We start from the raw sequence: 21,667 nt of genomic DNA, 5'->3' as shown, positions 1-21,667 counted from the left end.
GAGCCCTCGTATATTCACGGGAGGACGCGCGATTCGAGCCGCGGGGATAAACGCCCGGCGTTTTAAGCGCACGCGAGGGCGCGAAAAAAGCCGAACGTGCCCGCGAACAATCGATAACGACGCTTATGCCGTGAAACGGTTACGGGCCCCGGGAGTCCTATTTCTCGCATTAGGGGAATCCCGGCCGGGATATAAGACGCGGTCGCGCGCGATCGTCATAAAGGGATACGTGAGGTGTGCCGTGAATGCTGTTAATGACGCATAGCATTGCCGAAAATTCCCCGAGTTACCGGGAAAAGATTTAATGGCCGGCCATTAATCTTACTTAAGCGCGCGGAGCGGAGAGCGGCCGGATAACGACAAATTTCACCGACGACTGCAAAAAGTCCTCCACGCTTAATCCTTAATTCTGATTCCGGTACGCCCGCTCGTTCGACGACGCGCTTTTAAGTCTCGCTACGAAGAAGCGAGAACGGATCGTCGCCACCCTCCCTCCCCCGTGAGGAAAGACAGGATCGGCAGGGAAGTTATAAGCGTTGCGAGAGAAAATTTCAAGCTCTGCACGAACCTTGCTGTCTTTGTCCATTAACGTTGTTCCTCTGGGAAAACGGCAGCGCACGAGAATGGATCTCCGGGGTTGAGACGATAATAAATCCGCGTGTTCACGTAATTCGGTTATCGGCGAAATGTGGCTTCCCTTCGGCGAGACGCGGGGTTCGAGGTATTTAATATTTTTTACGACGTGGGCAGATCGAGATGATCAACGGCCCATTAATCGCGCCGTAGCGACGGGATTTATCACCGGCGACGCAACGCGTGCCCTCGAATTCCCCCCCCCCTCCCGCTCACTCTGCCCTTCACGTCTACACCCGCGAAGACTGTCGGAGTAGGTACGTGTTTGCGCGGCGCGTCTTCTCCTTCCTCCTGTTCTTCCTCCTCTCTTTCTTCGCTCCTTCTTCTTCTTCTTCTTACTCCCCCGCCTCCTCGTCTTTTTACTCACGAGTCGCCGCCTCCGGCGACCCACTTTCGAAACGGACCGTATCGCGCGAGAATGGGACGTCGTCTTGAGGGAAAGATATATTTCGTTATTATGAAAATAGCCGATCTTCAAAGGGTAAAATCGACGCTGCCGCCGTTTTCTGGGGCGGGCGAATTTCGCGAAACGCGTATTTCCCTTCGGAGACCACTCGAAACTAAGTGCATGATTTATACGGCGCGTCGCGAAGAGGAGAAAAAAAACAGAGAATAGCGTCATCGAGAACACGGAGAAAAATATTCTGTACGCGTAGTTACGTAGGCGCTGCCGAGCATTTACGTGCACACAGGTGTCATACGTGTCTTACCATTCCTTAGATCGAAAATTATACGATTTTCGGTCTTACTTATGTACACGTATTGTTGAAACAGTATTGAACTATTTCACGAATCAAGACGGAGAATATAGCTTCATTTAGAATGAACTGATAATATTATATCGACGGGACCATCATTTTACCAACGTACAAAATTAAGGGAAGGTTCAAAGTTACGTGCATTATCACGTACACTGGGCCTTAAAGAGTTAACGAGGAAAAATTTAGGAATCTTTAACGAGCACGAAAGATATCTCTCCTCAGAGGAGATATCGAAATGGAAACCCTCTCTATTCCCAATATACGATATCCGCAATTAGAACGGTAATTGGATCCGTAATTAGATTTAAAGGAAAATCGACTCGAAACTCGCCAAACAACAACAATCCGTTCTGATGGTGTCTTCGAGTTGCTGTGGCAAGCCTTACAAATCAATACTCGGGAAGGAAAATAACCAATCATTCTGAGTACGAGACATTCATCCCTTTACTGCTGAAGTTGCAGAGAACTGCGTTGCTCGTCTCCGTTCTGGGTTGCAGGAATAACGAAATACATTTTTCCCCTCAAAGGACGCTCACTCTCTCTCTCTCTCTCTCTCGCTTTCTGTCGTGCGTTTCTTAACTATTTGTGTATTTCTCGCGAAATTCCAACGGAATTTGCTACTGTCAATATTTCATCGTTCAAGCGTTGCTGTTAGATCAGCGTCAGAAGGGACGGAATCGCAGCTTACTATTACTCGAGAGAGAATCCGATTTAATAAGGCGTCTATTCAAGACTACGCGTAAATAAGAAACGGAGGAGGAGGGATTCCAACTCTGATTATCCAAACGGAATCACGTGAGACGGAAGAGGGATAAATATTTCCCCACGTTCACCGATCGAGTTCGTTTTTCGCGTGGTTTCGTGCATATGTATGTATATTTGTGCGTGCGCACGCGCAACTTACGCTCCGAAAAATCTCAGAAGAACGCGTGCACATATTTTTAGCATTTTCCCGTGTTATACCTCGCGAATATACATTATGTATGTTATTAAAATGCTATTAACCTGTGCATTTTACACGCGGTTTCCGTACCGGTTTAATCTGTAGCGCGTGCACGCGCCTTTATTCGAGCTTATGCATTGTATAGAATTGTTCGCGCAAAGAGTGGCTTGAAAGGGAAATATGAAGCGTAGAATTTCACCCACACACATGGGCGCGCGTAGACACGCATACGCGTATAGCTTGCCGCGTATACGTGCATTCACAAATACGCAATTATTCGGAAAATTTACCTTCGTAAAAAAGGACCGGCCGGTTGGTTTTCGCGAGCCAGTTAACATCAAACGACAATGTTTGCCGAATGCCGAGTTACACAGAAGGAAACTTCCCCGCCATCCGGAACTACTAATTAAACTGCGGGGGGTTGCGCTTAACGCTTAGAGGTGATTTGATTTTTGTTCTTAGACCGCAAGCAGACCGCGCTGCCTCGCGTTAAATACCGGTCGGTTCACCATTTAAAAATTTGCCTTTAATTTCGTATTTAATAAGAAGGAGCACGCATTTGTGTGCGCACGGCGATAAAAAGCAGCGGCGGCAGCGTGCGTACGGTAATTCGCTGCGGTACTTCGGGCTAGTAACGCGCCGCTTTTTCCGTTCGTGGAGCTGCTCTTTTTGTGAGGGGAAGAGATTTTTGCGATCTGCGATAACGGCCCCCGAGACGTTAACGAAATATGAAGTAGATGCGACATTCAAAATGGATAATTTTCACTAAAATAAAGAGTCAAGTCCACCGAACACACACACACACACACACACACACACATGCGTATATATGCGTGTGTTCTTTCAGAATATTTAATTTGCGCGTCGCATTTTCCGAGTTTCGCTTCGAAAATCCGGACGCTAAAGGATCTCCTTTTCCCTTCCAAAGGATTCCTCTTTTTCACTCACGGACGCGGATGCGTGTCTCACGCTGCTCATCTACCTGTTTCGAGCCAACGGGAAGTCCCTCGGTATAAACGGCGTCGTATAACAGGTCGAGTGATTTCACGCTCCTTCAACTACAACGACAATGGGGACACGCGGGGATAAATTAACGGTCGAGGCAAAAAGCTATTGCAAAAAATATGGCGAGGGGGAGAGAAAAAAGGAGAAAATGCCGGCAAGAGGCAAAAATGTCGACGACGAAAGAGGTTAGTTTCGCTTGTTCGCGCGACGCGTCTGCTGAAGCGTGAAGTATTACGTACATACCGTGGCCGAGAGATAATGCAGAAACGACTTGAAGTCGCCATGGGAAATTTCCTCGCACACATACCCCGCGAATTGCGCGTCATTCGTACGTCGCGCGATCCTTGCGCGCGCGCACGCGCGCGCCGGATACTCTTCTCTCGAATCAAATTCTTGAACGCGAGCAGAATAGAAGGAGAAAAAGACTCGCACGGCTCGATTGAATACGTGTCTCGTAATACTTAATGCCGGCGATACAGCGTGTACAGAGAGAGAGAGAGAGAGAGAATATTTGCGCACGTTCCGTTTCTTTTTTGAGGGATAATTTCGCGCGAAATAAATGTACAGAGTGAAAAATGAAACGTTAATTTTTAACATTTCCCATACGTCCCAAAAAGCCCATACTAAATTTTATGTTAAAATAACATATCCGTCGTGTGTTACTTCTTAACATAACTGAAAATGTTAATTATTTGACACAAACACATTTTTTGTCCTGCATTTACATATATTGTTTCGATTTAAAAATGTTAGAATAACACAAAGAATAGTTAACCCTTTGCACTCGAGGGCTCCGGAGCGGAGCCATTTAAAATTTGTCTTCAAACTCGAGGGCTCCGCTATGGAGAAAATGCAAATAACTTTCAGTTCATAACATAAGGATAAAGACAAATCGTAAGAACTATTGTGTATAGAATATTCCGCTCTTACTATTTGCATTTGAGTTTGAAGAGTTTGAAGACAAATTTTAAATGGCTCCGCTCCGGAGCCCTCGAGTGCAAAGAGTTAAATACATGTGAAGAAGTAGATAAAATAACTTGTAAAAATGTTGCGGAAATATATTTGCACATGTGAGTAAAATAAATGTTACACTTTAATTTTGAAGAACACATTTCTCATGTTACATTAATACATGAAATTAATGACTTTAACTTGAATTATTCGTAACATTTGATTTTAGTTAATTTGACTATTTCATATGTCCAAGTTTATGATTATTTGAAGACTCGCTTCATGTCAAGTAACTTAAAAAAAATATTGATTTCCTAAAATAATTATATTGAATTAGCTCAAAATAATGTTTCATTTTTATATGACATACAATACGTCAAATTATTAAATTGACATAAATTTGACGCATGAAGACACCGTGAAAATAATAACATATGAGCTGTGTGTTAATTTAACATTGAAACAGCCGAAAGTCGGCAGCACGAGAAAATTTCAACATTTGGACGAAAGATTTTTTTATCGTGTAGCTACAACGCGGCGCCCCCGTTCTCTCTCTTTTTCTCTCTCTCTCTCTCTCTCGATGCATTTATACAAATGAATATGTCAGCGAAGGCTCTTTGCGGCAGTATTTTCTCTTTCGTGTAAATTGATCCCGAAAAGGACGGAGGCCGCGCGACGAATATCCTTTTTACCCCTCGCTATATATAACGCGGCGCAGAATGGGCGTTGTAATTAAAATTATCATTACGCATGACGCGCGCGCTCTCCCACGGTGCTCTTCAATTTTATTTATAAAATATTTATTACTTCGACCGATCGATTGTGTTTGAATTTCATCACGTCCATTACACAGACCTCGGATAATCGTGGATATTCGCGGCAAAGTGAACGCGAGGAGAGAGTCCGGGACAAACAGGATAACGCGGAAATCGCGAGCTGTCGGTATATTCGCGAAATTTGGCACGCGCGATTAAAATTTCGCGACGTATAATTGATGTTTCCGCGAAACGTACGGTGAGTAACATCAAATCAAGCGTTATTGGCTGGACATTCACAGAATGATCAAATATACAGGCGTGCGCGCATTCATTAAACCGATTCTGCTACTCTGATCCGTGTTAATCGAGCTGGATCAAGACGCACTCTCGAAAATATTGTTATTATCGAAGCGACATACGCGAGAGCGTACGTACTCGCGGCCTCGTCTCGCTAATTGCTTCCTGCACAGTGGCCTTGTATCTCGTTAGAGCACAAAGTCGACCGATACACGGGGCCCGCGGATGACCGGCCGCTAAAACGGTGAGAGAAAAAGGAAAGGGGGTGTCAAACGTTCCGACCGTAATTATAAAAGCAAAGCGGACGCCGACACGGTTGCGCGCGCGCGTGCGACAGTTTTATCTTTCAACCTCTTCGTTCATATATCAATTTGTGATTCAAAGCTTACAGCGGTTCGCACAAAGGGGAACATTGCTTTTTTTCTCTAACTCCCCCCTCACCCCCGACTCACTCCCTCCTCTCCTCATCCTCCTGCTGGCAACGTATCAACTCGGCGGTACGCCGAACTAGTCAAGGGATACTCTACTACACGGTATAAGCAGAATACAGAGAAAAAAATGAAGGAAAATCGACAGTGAGCGATTTAAATTTCAATGTAAACGCTCTCTCCCCCCTACGTTCCGCCTCCCCCGCTCTCCTTCTTATTGGCCGCCTTGATACGAATGCGCGTGGCAACGGTATTGTGCGACTGATCGATACTCATAACCTCGCGGCGAAATGTTACATCTTTCAAACTTTCCGCTTACGTCGATGGCGGGCTCATTAAAAGATTCATTGAAATTTCGGGTCGCCGATATCGTGGCGCGCGTATCCCATCGCGATGTACCTTTATGAGGGAATAAAGAGAGAGAGAGAGAAAGGGGAAGACTACTGAACTGACTCCGTGGATCGAAATGTAATTTTTGACCAACCGCGCTGGCCAACAAGCTCTTTTTCTCTTCCCTCCCTCTCTCTCGATCTTATCGTGAGGAAAAGCCGTCAAGCCGTCCTACTTATTGGACGGTTTCAATTACCTCGCCTGATTTGGAAAAAATCTATTTCCTCTTGTAGGACATATTTATCTACAGAGAAAGAGAGAGAGAGAGAGAGAGAGAAGGAGAGAGTAAAGCAAGCGTTCCCCTGTCCCCTATCGAGATGTACACCGCAAATTTGTAGGAAGGGACGAGACTGAACTCGACCAAACGGCATCCCGACGGTGCAAATACTCTCGAGGGTTAATCGCAACCGTTCAGATCAGATGGGAAACAACCTCGTAGCGGCAATTTAAATACTTAGTGAGGGCATTCTCGATACCGAAACGTCGAAGACTGCTAGCGTGGAGAGTAGAGGAGAAACACGGAGGGCTGACCCATCGAGCGGGATGGTGTTTCCTGCCGCTGTATATTTTACGCGGTTAAAGTTTCGCGTTGAAGCCCGGATAAGCTGAACCCTGACCTATACCCTGACTAAAGCCAGAGTTCGTTTCGACGCGTGGTATGTGCTGCCGACTGAAATATTCACCGTTCGTCCGTTCTCCAGCTCTCTCTCTCTCTCTCCATGACCAGCCTCGCTCTCCTCTTCGTTCTATCCTCCACTCGAGCCTCTTTTTTACACGACGCGTGCATCCGTGTTCAAAGTACGTGCGAGCACAAACACACGCGCGCGCACGCGCGAGATACTCACGTTGTGTACCGATGTCACTAATCCTTCGAGCAACAAAGAGAAAGAGAGCAACACGGAAGAGATAACGTACGGCTGTCGAGGAGGAAAAAAAGCCGATCAATTGATTGTGAATTGCGAAAAATTGTACCGTTGCCGATGGCTGGACTCGACAGTTAACGACGCGAAATTTATTCAGCTATTGTTCTAAATTGTATTACGCACTGTTCTGAGGCGAGGTGACAATCAAAAGGTTCGATTTAACCACAAAATCTGCTGTCCGCTACGTTTAAAATGAAAAAAAAAAAAGATAAATTTGTCCCCTCTTCTCCGGAAGATAAAAGTTTGATTTTTTTTACTTGAAACTCGCGAATTAACGGCGCCGTGGGCTGGTCTCTGTCTATAATTGCGAGCCGGTGTAGCCGGAATTCTGTCGGAGCTCGGAATTCGACGGAAAAGCAGCAGATCGATAAACGGCACACATAAGGGACGTTATATCGGTCCATTACCGAGGTGTCGCGACTTTGCAAAAGCGCTAACATCGAAGTAAGGCTCTCTCTCTCTCTCCCTCTACCTCTCTCTGCAAGTAGAAAGCTCGAGTAGAGGGTGGCTTCGCGCCGAGCGAGTTACGGCTTGGACGTGACGGCTGAAATATTTGATTTTTATTGTGGCGATTTAGCCGATGTAACGTGAAATGAAGTGTTACGCCACGCGTCCCGACAGTTCTCGTGGCTTTGTAAACCACCCTGTTGATGGAACACACACACCCACACACACACACACACCATAAACATATCAATCGCAGTAAATACACTGTTTACTGTGTCGAAAGTGCCCGTTCGACTATAATGTTCGAGATACGGAGCGATCTAAAGAGGAGCTCGAAGACGAGGGATATTCGCTAAATACGCGACAAATTATCTGCCTGCATTCTCACGCGGATCTGTATTCTCTCCTTCTCTTATTTTGCATAAATTCTTTCTCTCTTTCCACCACTTTTTCTGTATCACGCTACACGATAAAATCGAAACAGAGACGCGTAACAAAAATGAGAGAGAGAGAGAGAAAAAAGCAGCGCGCGGATCACGAAATCCGGAACTTGACGTCAACATCGCAACGACATCGGACGGAATTATCCCAAGTGCAACTTTGCCTCCGCTTTTTGATGCGTTCTCGCATAATAGATACGGATCTGCGCGTTGCCCGGTAAATTCGCGCCCGGCCGTAGCTTTTCGTGTTAAGCGGCGTGTTTTATGCCCCGCCAAAACACGGCAAATATTCGTAGCAAATAGGACGAGCCGGTGAAATGCCGAGCGAGTGAGCACGCTCGAAAGTATATACGCCTTTTCCGCCGTCGTGCATCGCGCGTCGATTTTACGAAAACGCATTCTGCCGCGCAGAGGAGATTGCCAGCGGCGAGCTCGCTCGCTCGCTCGCGCGCACAGGGCGCGGAGCATTTAATTTTTTTCCATCGAAAATATTTAATTTTTCCGGCGCGGCGAAATTTACTTAAAACGAAATATTGCGTGCGTACGCGGCCATATAGTGGCCGATGCATACGACGCGCGCGCGTTGCGCTCGCGAGTAACTAATCCCCCGGTTGATGCAATAACGGCCATAAAAAAAGAGACCGTGGAAGCGTGGAAAGAGTAGGCGGAACGAGGCGAACGAAGCGCGGATGAAATTGAAGGAAAACGAAGGGGAACAGGACCGGGATTATGTAGAATGCGGTCGTGAGAGAGGAAGAGAGAGGGAGAGGACGGAGATGGAAAAAAGGGGGAACGAGAAAAATGCTAATCTTTCGACTCGTCATCCATCGCGTCCGCTGACGAGTCCTGGCGAATATCCCTCGACGCTTTAAACAGCGCGTTCCACATCGACATACAATCCTCCTCCGCATCCTCGTGAAACATGCAAGCGATGTAACGAAGTAGGCGCGAGTAAAAAATAGGGATTAACGGATACGGGCAGCGTGCTCTCGCGGAACAAACAATGAAGACACGTATTTACTACTACGTGAAACGTTCGGTAAAGGATCGGGACGCTTCGCGCAGCCAATTATTTCCCTCTCGACGTGCGGCTTTGTTGATTCGATCGAGGGCGAATTAATAATAGAAGTTAATGCATTTCGCACGTTGCGGGCGTTCCCTTCGTTTCTACGAGCTGCGAAGTGGAACGCGATTCCGCTCTGGGTTCTCCGCGCGCGAAACGCGTAATTTACGACGTGTATCCCGGATTTTCCAGAATTTCGAGACGCTGGAGAGAATAACACTGGAAAGTGGGGACTATTCAGGCAAATTCATACTTCGTTTTAAAAAGCATCTGCTCCTCCGTGAGAGACATATACGTCGCGATTGCAGTTGCACGAAGACGCGCGTCAGCTCCACTTCTTACAGTAGGAAGAGAACAAAAAAGAGAGAGAGAAAGAGAGAGAGGGTGGATGAGAAGGGAAGAGGGTGGGAGAGAGGAGGCGGGAATTTAGATCCAATTCCCGAATTGTTCGAGCAGCGAGGGGCCTCGAATTTTCGGACACCCCGTACGGCAACAAATTCCGACGCGTCGGGTTACAACAACAGCTCGAAACGTCGCTTACAGCCTCTGTCTTTGCGGTCGGCTTCGATATGTCGCGCGTCGTGTGCCATTGCGATTGACGGACGACCGCAACAGCCCCGCCGCAATCACTAAATGCAAAACCGATGGGTGCCCTCGCGGCCCCGTGCCCCCGGCCCCCGCGAATTCGGCCTCCGCGTTTCCGCCGCCGAGTAATCCGTTTTGGCGTGCAAATTGCAGCCGACGCGTCGCGACGGGACGCGCCGTCCCGTGTAACACGTCGCGCGATTCTTCGTTCGCGCGACGAAGACTCGGCGTAAATGGAGCGCGAGTTGCGAGGTGACACGACGCGAAAGAGATGACGATGAACTCGTCTAGACGGACTCGACCTGGCTGGCTGGGTACTCGAAAAACCGCGTTAAAGCCGCGTATCGACTCGACGGCGACGGTAAATCGCGTTAGGATGACGCGGTTAAAATTACACGTCGAGAGAGATAGATACATAGATAGATAGAGAGAGAGAGAGAGAGTCGTCTCGCGTCGCAGTCAACCCGGGGGAAAATTACGACGACGTGCATTACGTCACGATCTAAGACATCGACGGTTACATCGCACCGAGAGGATTCAAGCGATCGGATATTTTCGCTTGATGTGTACATGTACACATATTAACCCTCTAATAGCAAGGTGGATTTCAGCGTATCCAGGAAGGTGGGGTCGGATCCGACTTCACGCTAAATTTCGTTTATTTTCCATGCAACCAACGCACAAAGTGGGTAAAATGAATAAATAATAACGTGAAACATTCCTTAAGGAAAGAAACGACGTATGTACGTTGTAAAATATACGAAACCGTGGGGTCAATCTGACCCCACCTTATTTTTATTTTTAAAGGGTTAAGACATCGAGATGAAAAGACGAGTATCACATATACGTAACAGGAAAGACCAAACTTCGACGGTCTGTTGGCATTCGATACGACAGGCGAGAAAAATCATTGGTATCACCGTTACACCGGTTATATCACGTTGCTCGTCCCGCACGATAGCTACGCACGTGGAAGGTTAAAGGGCTGACATCGCTCATCTCGTGATTTCACGCGAACTCGCCGGCAGCTCGCGTCCAATTCGCATTACTACACGCTTCGTCATCCTCTCCCGGAAAGGCTGACGCCCTAAACGAGACTATAGCCGATTGGAACGTGCACGGCCCAGAATCTCAAGTATGAGAGGACGGTCGGACAACCGTTCGCCCGTCCGTTCCCCCACGTAGGTCAAGAGGACCCGTCGACATCGTCCACGTCGTCGTCGTCGTCCAAGTTGCCATCGACGCAGTAGTCGCGAAAGTTCTTCAGGGACGGAAGGAAACGAGCGGTCGAGAGACGAATCCAAAGTCGCTCCTGAAGAGGAACGAGCCTCGAGGGGTGGCCTGGAATATTTGACAACATGTTTCCCTAGACGGTCGTCCGGGAGGAATCTTGCCAAGATACATATGTACGTGCATGTGTACGTCTCAGGATTTGCCATCTGTTTCGCGAGCCCGCGTCATAAATATCGAAGGATAACGAGCTCCTCCTTGGCTATCGTCCTTGTGCGAATGGAATTAAAGCGCCTCGCCGTTATCGCTGCGGATCGTCGTTGGAACGAACGAGGATGGCGTTCATCCCGCGCCTTTTGACGCGGGGCTTGATTCACGGTGCGACGCTTGATTAATTAGCATTCGATCGAACTTGACGCACGAACGGCGAATTCTTTCGGCTGCGCGCGCATCCACGGAAATAAGGGGGGATTTGCTCCTTCAGACGACGCTTTCATTCGACGGAACGCATTCTCGGGGATATAGACAAATTCCGAGCGGCGGGCTCCTGTCTCGCGCAAATAACATGAAATAACGAATGCATCGTGACTGATTCGCAGGGGAGAACGATCCCCGTAAGGACGGCCGGATCAACGTTGCAAACGCCGTTGCAAACGATCTAGCCCGCGGCGCGATATCGGTAATGAAACTCGACGAGCCGGCTCTCCCGGTGAGATGGGAGTTTTTGACACCGACGAGATAAAAGTTTACGAACGTTTGACGCTACGAGCCGGCGGCCAAGCGAATTCGAACGATCCTTGCATCACGCGCACACAAATCGTCCGTGCCGGTCAAGAGAGAAAGAGGGCGACAGAGAGAGAGAAAGAGAGAGAAAGAGAAGGGCGTGAGAGTGAGAGAGAACGCGCATGCCCATTTTTCACGGAATGCGCCTTTGGTGCGTCAGCGAATTCTCCCATGTTTCGCGAAACATACCAACGTGTCCGGTGCGACTGCCATTATTTCCAACAGCTTTCATTCGTGCCGGGGCTCGCGCAAAAAGAGACGCTCGACCGGAGTCAAGAGAGAGTTTACGAAAAAACGAGACCCATTAGCAACCGCACCATCGATCTTGCCGTAATGGACGTATGTTATTAAACGGTAACATTAACGAATCATAAGCGATACGTCGGCGGACGCGAGCGGGGGACAGGAAACTTGAGTCGAAAGCGTCACCGGGCGCTAATTAAGATGCGCGCGCTGCTCGGACGCGCGTTAATATTCTTTAACGGGAGGCCTCCAACTACGCGATAGTCGTAATGACGATGTGTTGTTGCACCGCTGACAAGGAAGGGGAGAGAGAGAGAAAGAGAGAGGAAAGGCCAACCGACCCCGCCCCGACCCTCGGCGGAAGTGGAGCGCATTTGCCGTGCCAATCTGACGTACTTGAAGCACGATAAGCACGCTCTCTCGTACCGCTCCGGGGACGAAATAACTCGAACTGCGAGGCGAAGATATAAATGCCGGAACGCCGTCTAAAGCACAATTAGCGAAGTTGGTACGACGCGCGCGCGCACCAAGTGCGCGCAAGTTAAGCAGGGATGTTCTAAGGACTTGGCCGTTTCGCTGTCCGAAATAATGGGCGGGATGACATATACGCGCGCGTCGAAAATGCATGAAAATCCATCGACGCGACGCGCGACGACGAGAAAATACCGGGGGAGGGGGCGAACGAATCCCTGGGTCTTTTTACGCGCCGACAAATTTGAATTTTCCCGCCGTGGGAGAACGTGACGACCGAGAAATAGAGGGGAAATCAAGGACCTGATAATACCTAATCCGACCGGGTGCGTTATCAATTATAATCTGGCCCGACATGCATCCGCTTTGGTCAAGCCAAGCTCGAACGTGGCTCCCCATCGTAGAATTCGTATGCATTCGTAGCCCGGTGCTGGAGACTGGCGAGGTACCGATTCAGTATTGAAATACGGATTTCACGTTACGATAGCAAATGCCTTAAATAGGAAAGCGGGAGATTTCACTAATGTGGAGCTTAAAGAGCTTAGCGGTAAAAGCGGCGGCTGCCTGTGGCAGAAGCTCGAGTTCGATCCCAGCCGAGTTTGTCTTGCACCGGCGTTTTTCACCTCATATGACGTTAAAAGATATCTGCGGGTAGGAACAAGCATACTTCGGCCATAGTTCTCATCTCCCCTTCTATCAGTTTAGTTATAATATTAACAATCGTATAGTAATAAATAATCATTACTGGGAATCGGACAGTTAAGGCACTGTCTTTCGAATACCGGCTCATTACTGTGTTCCTCAATATTAAATCGATATTGGCATCTAATATTATTTACTAAAAATCAATAAGGAAGAACGGAGGTGAAAGTCACGCGGGTTAATTTCTACAGAGCTTATATCTCACTTAATAAATAAAGGAGTATATATTCTTCTCTGTACAGAGAAAAAAGTTTCTTTGGATTTAGTATTTCGCCGGAGCGGATATGGATCGGGGCTGGATTATATCTGATAATGAATCAGCCTGAATCGGATTCTATCGGGCTTTAATTTGCAGAGCCTCTGCCGAAAAATGCAAAAGGATGCCCCGTGTATTTTTTTTTTTGAAGCGGATTTTCGTTACACGAAGAACGCGAGGATCCGATCGCGCGATCCTCGCGATATAACGGATTTTATATTCTTTTTTTTTTTCGTGGTTTACCCGCACGATATCTCTCCTTCCCGTCCTCCCGCTCGCGAACGGCGCGGTGTTTAATTTCGCGCGGCGGGGCGATCATTTCATTTCACGCTGACGCGCACCCGCAATTTATTAACGCGCGCGCGCGCGCGGTGAAACGCGTTTATTAGAGAAAAATCCTGGGTCCGCGTGTTCCCTTCGTTGTTTCTGGAAGCTGCAACGACACTCTCCGGCCCGTTGCGTACGTAACGCGGGGAGAGAGAGAGAGAGAGAGAGAGAGAGCAAGCACGGAAGCCGCTTGGGACGCTCAGACACGCTATTCCCGGTTGTAACGAAACGCTGTTTCGCTACAAATCGGAACGCACGCTCATGCTAATGCGCTCGAGGCACGGTAAGGACGCGCGTCCTGACATCTTAAGCGCCGAAATATAAGCGACACGCACCTACGTTACGGCGCGTGCGGTTTAATTGCTCGCGCAATGCGAGCGCGTCAGCGGAGGAATGGCTGTGTAACTTCGCCGTACCTACGGATTTCGATGCTGCGTACACACACACACACACACACACATGGAAACAATCCGTCTCTATGCTTATTCGTAACGTTGCTTCGCCGTGGGCCGGATAACTTTTCGTTTATCCGCGCTCAAATCTTCGGATATTGAACCCGCTGCAATTATTATATAACGGCTGCCAACCGGTTGCTCGTTTTCTCACATAAAACCACGCGCGATTTATTCCGCGTGCTAAAAACGCACGCGCGCCCACCTCGATACGAGAGAAGCGAATAATATATCAATATGTTTAAAAAGGAGAGAGGGAGAGAGAGAGAAAAAATGACCGACAGCGCGCATAAATTTTCAATTTTAAAACAGAGCGGAACAACGAGACGAAAGAATCGCGCGCGGATGATGAATCGCGCACGCAAACCGGGGAGCATTTCGCGTATTTTCATTGCGCGTCTCGCGCAAAAATTTCCCCTGTTATCGGAAGTTATGCACATCGCTCGCGCTGAATCTTACATGCGCGACAGCCGCGAGTGTTCCTGTATTATCCGGGAAGAGCTACTCTCTATCTCTTTCTCTCTCTTTCTTACGACGTTACACGGGATGCACTCGGAACTATCGAGCCGTGAGCGCGCGCGTTGCCAAATCAAATAAAATACGTCTTTCCGCGTTGTACCAACGCATTGTCCGAGTGCGGCGAGATTTCGCGGGCCGTGACATCGCGCGATATTGTCGGAATTTTGTCGCCGAGCCGCCGTAAAGGATACAAGCGAGCGTCACAGATGACGTAGACACGTCGACGGGTAACACGTCGAGCGCATAAAATAGGCCGCGGTCGCGCTGGTCGCGCGAACGCAAAAGCGGGACGGGAATTAAATTGAACGTAACGATATATATCGAGCGTGTGCACCATGCAGGTCGGGGCATAACAAGCGAATTAATTCATTTTGCCCTAGGCTAACGCACTAATGCGGGGTTAATGCCACTTGCGCGTCCCGCGCACGTCCCCGGAATCCGAGTTATCAACTCCCAAAGTCGCTTGCCCGAATTTCCATTCACCGTGCGGCAAAGCCACCGGAAGATCATCGCATATCCTTATCTAACCGAACTTGTCAGCAAATGGAATGCAACACCTTAGATGGTATCTGTTGCCGTGCCCGCGTCCGCCCGTCGCCTAAACTTCTAGTGATACCCTCCGAGAAAGAGAGGGAGGGAGGCGGGAGAGATCGCCCTTTAAGACTATTGGATAATCAAGTTCTGCTATTCCGAGTGAATGCTTGCTGAATTTGCGCTACGTGCCAGCCGGAACTTAAGCGATATTTCAAACACGCGTTATTGATATTTCAAGACGCCTTGCGAGGCCTTTTTATTACCTCCATACGGCTAATTTTTTTTCCATGTATAATCAATGTTTCGAACAAATTCTGTGTTCTCGTTGAGCGGTAATATATAATTGATACAATTAATATAATTAATAGCTTATAACACTTAAATATAATGACCTGACACCAAGCAATCGTTGCACGTTGCGCGCAGCTCGTTCAATCGATTTGCTTCAACACGTCTCGTCCGTTTAGCGCGCAATCTTCTTCGCGGGCACAATTTCGTCGGAATCTACAACGCTCAATCGGCGATCGAAAATACCTCACCGAGGTTATCGCCTCGCAAATCATTCTTATTCACCGAATAACTGCAGTCAATCCGAAGCGGGGCCATGTTTCTTTTACGTAAAACCAGATACCGGACCGCGCTCTAAATTCAAATCATAAAGTTCGGTAAGAGACCGCCTCACTGGCGAACGGTCGCCCTCTCGTTCTCTCGCTCTCTTTCTCTCTCTTTCTCGTGAACCACGTGCGCTCAACGGCGCTCAATTTGGAGATTGGTGTCCATTGGAATTGGAAATGAAATTTCGTAGACGTACAAATGGGGGTGAACACGGGGTTGCAACACGTTACGCCGGTAAAGCGCGAGAAACGTGAACACGGCGCGAGCATCGATTTTGCGGGGGACCGATTTATGTTCATACGGGTTCGCCGCTACAGCCAGTGCTAATACGCGAGAGAAAGAGTCCTGCATGCGCAACGTAACGTCTCATTATCACATCGTCACCGTAAGTATCTCCGTATCGAGGTATTAAAAATACCTTGGCGACACATTTATAAGTATAACGCGGGACGATCATTGATTATCCGCAGAATCTAATTTACATTTATACGTATATATTGACGCCGCGAATAGAAAAGAGCGTGGTCGTATGACGTTATCGTCGTCGCTGTATAAATCTCCGCACAAAATTGGAAATATCCTAACAATATGTGTTATATGCATATGTGTGTGAGCGTGCACAGGACGACTTTAGAAAAGCACAATATCGGAAAAATTAAATATAAACTAATGCCTCCAATTTTTGTGACTCGTATTTGTAGACTGCTATTTAACCGTTTGGATCAATATTTCTTGTTATATGATTGACGAGTAAGATTCATGAAGCTATAATTACAAATCTATTCTCACGTATAAGCAAGAGAATGTATTGTCTTATATGAAGATAAAAAATTGACTTACATTTGAAGAAATATTCGGAGTGGTTTATTTCTTTTTCTCGGTATATGAAAATAAATCTTACTTACACGAAGAAATGATTCTGTATAATTCTATTAAAAATATATTCTCGTTATTCAGAAATAATTTTCATGAATTTTCTATTAGGAAAGCCCGTCTAAATTTTAAGACTCCTGTCTCCTTATTCGCAGTGAATACATCACAGACGCCAATCCTGCTTCTCGCGTTTCAGCTTTACGATCCAGCATCCTAGCTGCCGGCTGAGTATTGTCCTGGCACTCCGGATAGACTCACTCGTGGCACCGACATTCGCATGGATGCGATCGGAGGTGTTAACGCGATATGGACGAGAGTACGATTAAATATTTCAAGAGGCGGCGAAATATTTCGATCACGGGAATGATAAATAACGCGTCGGCACACTCGACGGTACGCGTGTCGCCCGCCGGCTCGAAGCGTAATGTAGCACTCGAAAAAATGTGCACAGCGCACGAACTTGACCACCTCGAAGATCTAGAACGTTTCGAATGTTGATTTATTGTCATCGCTCGACCGTTCAATGACGCGCGGCAATTCACGGGATGTGACATATAGCTCTTTTTGCACATTGTTTCGGTCTTCTCGCGCATTGCGTATTTTTCCGCGACGGAGTGTTACATTATCGCCATGAGCTAGCTCTCCCGTACTGTAATAGTACGTGTATCGGTGTGTATGTGTATGTATGTGTGCGTGTGTGTTAGCTGTAATTCCTGTTGAACGATTAAAATATTTCACTGGCTCTTGAAATATTTTCTATCGGGCTATCGTCGGCGTCGCGTTAATTAAAACGTGTTCCTCCAATCGACTCCACGCGAGTGTCAGCGCCATGAGCCGGTGTATGAAGCACCACGTCGGACGAACAACGGGGAGCAGGATGCTGAAGGATTAGGAAGCCAGAACGGAGAATACGGGAAGCCGAGACGCAGACAGCAAAATACATCATATACTTCCAGGTGCCTGAAATTATTTATTATACGTGATGCTCACTGATTTTAACGGACACTTGACGAATTTACGGGGAAATGAGGAGATACCCACTGTTGAAAATTAGAGACGATATCTCATAATCATTGTTCGTTTCGTGAATAATTATTTATTTTTGCGTGAATCTCTCCGGATACCAGTCTACTTGTACCTGTACTTACTTTCACATGAGGTATATTATATTAATAATATTAATACAAATAGTTGAATAACAGAGTTTGTGGATACAAATCCATAATTAATTATACTCTCGATCAAAGACCGCGGAAAGAATTTATAACTACACTGGGAAGTCCATTTAGTTGAGTCAATAAAATTCTTGCTTGAATGCGGGCAAACAAATGTTTTGCTTATAAGAATCAAATTTTGGTTCTTACAACCAAAATATTTGTTCGTCCGTATTCAAACAAGAATTTTGTTGATTCAATTAAATGAATTTCTCAGTATAAAAATACTGATCTTACTTAGAATATAATACTTAGAATACATTACTTAGAATAGAATACTTAGAATCTAGCGTATAACACTGGAATTATTCCTTTCCTTTACGCGAGAGAGAGAGAGAGAGAGAGAGAGAGAGAGAGAAACAGAACAAGAGAAAGTAAGAATTTGTAGTATATAAAAATAGGATAATAATTTGTGTAACATTCTGAAGATTCTCCATTGATCCTTCAAGTTTAGATGGGATGTTTAAAATTACCGTAGAACCGGCCGCTTAATGAAAAACGACCTCTTTTATTAAAGAGACCGTATTTAATGGCTTGTCTGTGATCCAGACTGACAGACGTCTACCTCGCGATGAATTTCGTGAAGAGATTACGAGAAAGTTTCCCCCCTCGTCTTTCCTCCTTCACCCCTCGTCGTCGCGGGGGTTACAGATGTTAATGCCAGTCTGAAGCGCGCAACACACACACACACAAACAAAAGCGGAAACTCGAGGCAACCTTAGAGTCAAACGTCTCGGCTCTGCGCGAGGATATAGCGGAGTTTAATCAGAGTAAAGTGTGCGGCGAAAAGTCATCAACTTCCCAGTATTTCGCCGTGATTTATCTTCCGGGCAATAAAAAGCCTTGCTAGCGTTCTACGCTAGCCTGTAGCCGGTATATGATGCATAGTGTTAATAACGTTCGTTCTTTCCTTTTTACTCACCCTGATGATGCCATCTCCCTCTCTCTCTTTCTCTCTCTCTTGCGTGCCCGCTCGCGTTCACGAAGCTCCTTCAGCCAAGCCGCTTTTTCCCTCACCACATCCGTGTATTTCCTTCCCTCATCGTCGCCGTCGCGACATCCTTCGCGTCCTCCAGCAGCGGCTTCCTCCCCTCATTCCGCAGATTGGAGCGTGTGCTGCGCTGGAAAAATACATGTACGTGAGCACATATTCCGCCGAGAATCTGCACTTAATCGTATATAAGATCTGCTCGCCGCGCTAAGATCTTCAAGTACGTAATAGGCATACGGTATGCATAAGATATTTAGCTCCGGCATTTGGCTTTTCTCCCTTCTTTTACTGCGCTAACAGCGAATTTTTCCCGTCCCGCGTAATCCGCGAGCGAATGGACCCGTATTTCCGGGACTCGGTATCCGAATTATTTCTTGAAATCGTTTTCCTGTCAAGTCTCTTTTGCCGCGTCCTTTTTAACGGTATTTTATCCGGTTTTAATATAGCGGGACTCTCGGATATCTTTCGATATCTAAAAACGGATGCCGTCCTTTGACGCATAATCAGGTTTATTGTCGACGGTATCCCGCGATAGGAAAAATGTCAATAGTCGGAGATTATTTTCCAATATCCATCCGCGAGAAAAGGTTGAATGGGGGAGACGAAGACGGAGCCGAGACGGAATGAGAATGCGAAGAGACGGCTTTCTCCCGGCGGGGCTGAAAAATTAAACAGAAAATTCCACGTTCGCGCTGAAGGCGCGCGCGTTCCTCCTCGGTCGAGTCGGCGGGCGACGCGGGGAATTATAATAATGCGCGTCTCTCATTGGCCGATTTGGAATTCCTCGTTTCGCCGGGATCCAATCGATATGGCGGAGTCGGTAAATTAACGACGTATAATATCGCGCATTATGTCGCTATAAAGATAATTGCGGTCAACAATGCGAATGCAAGTATAATGAAATTTACACAATCCGGGGCAAACGGTATTAATGGCACAAATGATATTGTTACATTACCCGATACATGTTTAAGCGGCGCTCGTTCACGGTAAAATATCCGTGACGTTGTGTGCGTTCGGGCTCGAGGCTGCGTACGAGGAAGGAAGCGGAGGGGGCGGCTATTGAGGGGTCGTGTTGTACGTTTTCAAAGACTGCCATTGCGCCGGCCGGTTTAATCCTTCGAAATGAATAGCATCGCGTTTAAAATGTTGTGTCGCGAGCGTAATAAACTAGGCCGCGAGTATTTCGCAACGACCTGTTTCGCCGCGACTGTCGCGCTGTCGTTTATAATTAATCATCCCGCAATTAATTAATCGTGCAACCGATAACGCGCACACGCAAATAACGCGCAAATACACCTTTGCCACTTCCTTTAACACTTAAATATTAAGATCATAGTGTAGAAATACGATTTTTAGGCTCTGATATTGTTAACAATAACATTATTTACAACATTAAGAATTACATATTTGTAAACGTTACATGTTATGAAATTTCATTGTAAAAACGTTCTGTTAACCATTTCTTGCTTACTGAGCTAATCATAGTAGTTTTCGTTAAACGATCTTTTAACTTTTAGTTTAGAAGATATTAAAAATAGAAATTAAAAACAGCGCGCTAATCTCTCAAGAAACACATAAAATGTAAAAAGCATCAGCTTTAGTTGCAAATATCTCGGCTCTCGAATGATCAATCTTTTTCTAATTGCACGAGCAGTTCGATGATATTTCAACGTATACACACACAGTGCAAGTTTTATCGAATCCTTATCAAATTCATTTTGCCTCGCAACCTTCTTAAAGCCTCCATATGTTGTCGTTTGAAACGCGTCCCTTTTGAAAGCACACGTTCGCGTTTGATCACGAGACTTAGATTCGAGCATTAAATTCGCACGTCCCGCCCGCCCGCACTTGCGTTCCCGCAGGTGCGGACGTGTATGCGCGCGAGTCATAATGGAGTTGATACGAGGCGATATCTCGCCACCGTCCGGAGACGGCGACAACAACAGTGGCGGCCGCCGACAGACCTAAACAACGGCAGGCCCTTATCGTCTTCCCGTATTCCTGTCACCTATCGTCGCAACCGTTGCGCGTTAGAACGCACGCCGTCTTGCGGCTGCACAAGCCCGCTCTCGGCGCTGCAACGAGCTGCCGCTCGAATTGACAGTGAGGAAATGACTCGGCCATTCATGCCGCCGTATTCCGAAACTTGCTCACCAATGTGTCCGCGAAAGTCAGCCGAGTCCTTATGGCCCGTATTCGGAACTTTTCTTTATCGATAAAAGTGCCTTAAATGTGGCTTCTCGGCCAATCGGCTGCTTTCTAAGCTACTTTTAAAGGCGCTTTCACGTCGATAAAAGGCGGTTCAGAATAGGGTTTTATTTCGAAGGATATTTGACGTTTGAATTTCGAAGATATCAAAGTTTCGAAGCTTCGTTATAACATTTATCTGTATTTCCTGAGTAAAATATATGTCTGTAGAAGATGACTAATGATGGCCGATCACGGTCGATTATTCTTCTAATAAACGATTGTGATTGGTCAATTTGCTTATTGCTTACGTCTTGAAGTAAGATTGTAGACAAGGGCTAAGATGTCTTCGAGGCATCTTAAAGATACCTTAAAGACATCTTATGTCCCGCTTTTGGATATTGTGCTATGTAGGTTATGATATATTTATTTTGGATATTTCTACTGTGTGGCACTTCCACGATTCTTTCGTTTTCCATCAAGAAGTACATTTTGAAGATTAAGCTGCAATGCTTTTCTGTTCTTTTACTTAACGATGTAATTAAACATGAGAATAAAAGCAAAATATAGGACATATCTCTCTCTCTCTCTCTCTCTGTCTCTCTCTTTTATGTAAGTCTTGATTCCTAGGAGAAGAGTAGTC

The 21,667-nt window shown here is 46.7% G+C and overlaps 1 protein-coding gene across 2 annotated transcripts in view; it reads left to right on the top strand.

Annotated features, from left to right (window-relative positions):
• The window catches only part of LOC106749116 (anaphase-promoting complex subunit 4), a 47,597-nt gene that overhangs the window by 21,978 nt on the left and 3,952 nt on the right, over positions 1-21,667 (top strand). Inside the window, exons 1-2 of one of the 2 annotated variants that reach the window (XM_014628246.1) lie at positions 16,045-16,141; positions 16,826-17,585. The gene's annotated coding sequence lies outside the window, so the exon portion shown is untranslated. Of the gene's footprint in view, positions 1-16,044; positions 16,142-16,825; positions 17,586-21,667 lie in introns of those variants that run through there. The other variant, XM_014628236.1, reaches the window with a different exon arrangement.

This window comes from Dinoponera quadriceps, unplaced genomic scaffold (genome assembly GCF_001313825.1).
Source record: "Dinoponera quadriceps isolate SergipeBrazil2010 unplaced genomic scaffold, ASM131382v1 scaffold37, whole genome shotgun sequence".
Lineage (NCBI taxonomy): Eukaryota > Metazoa > Arthropoda > Insecta > Hymenoptera > Formicidae > Dinoponera > Dinoponera quadriceps.
This window is presented reverse-complemented; position numbering and strand designations above follow the sequence as displayed.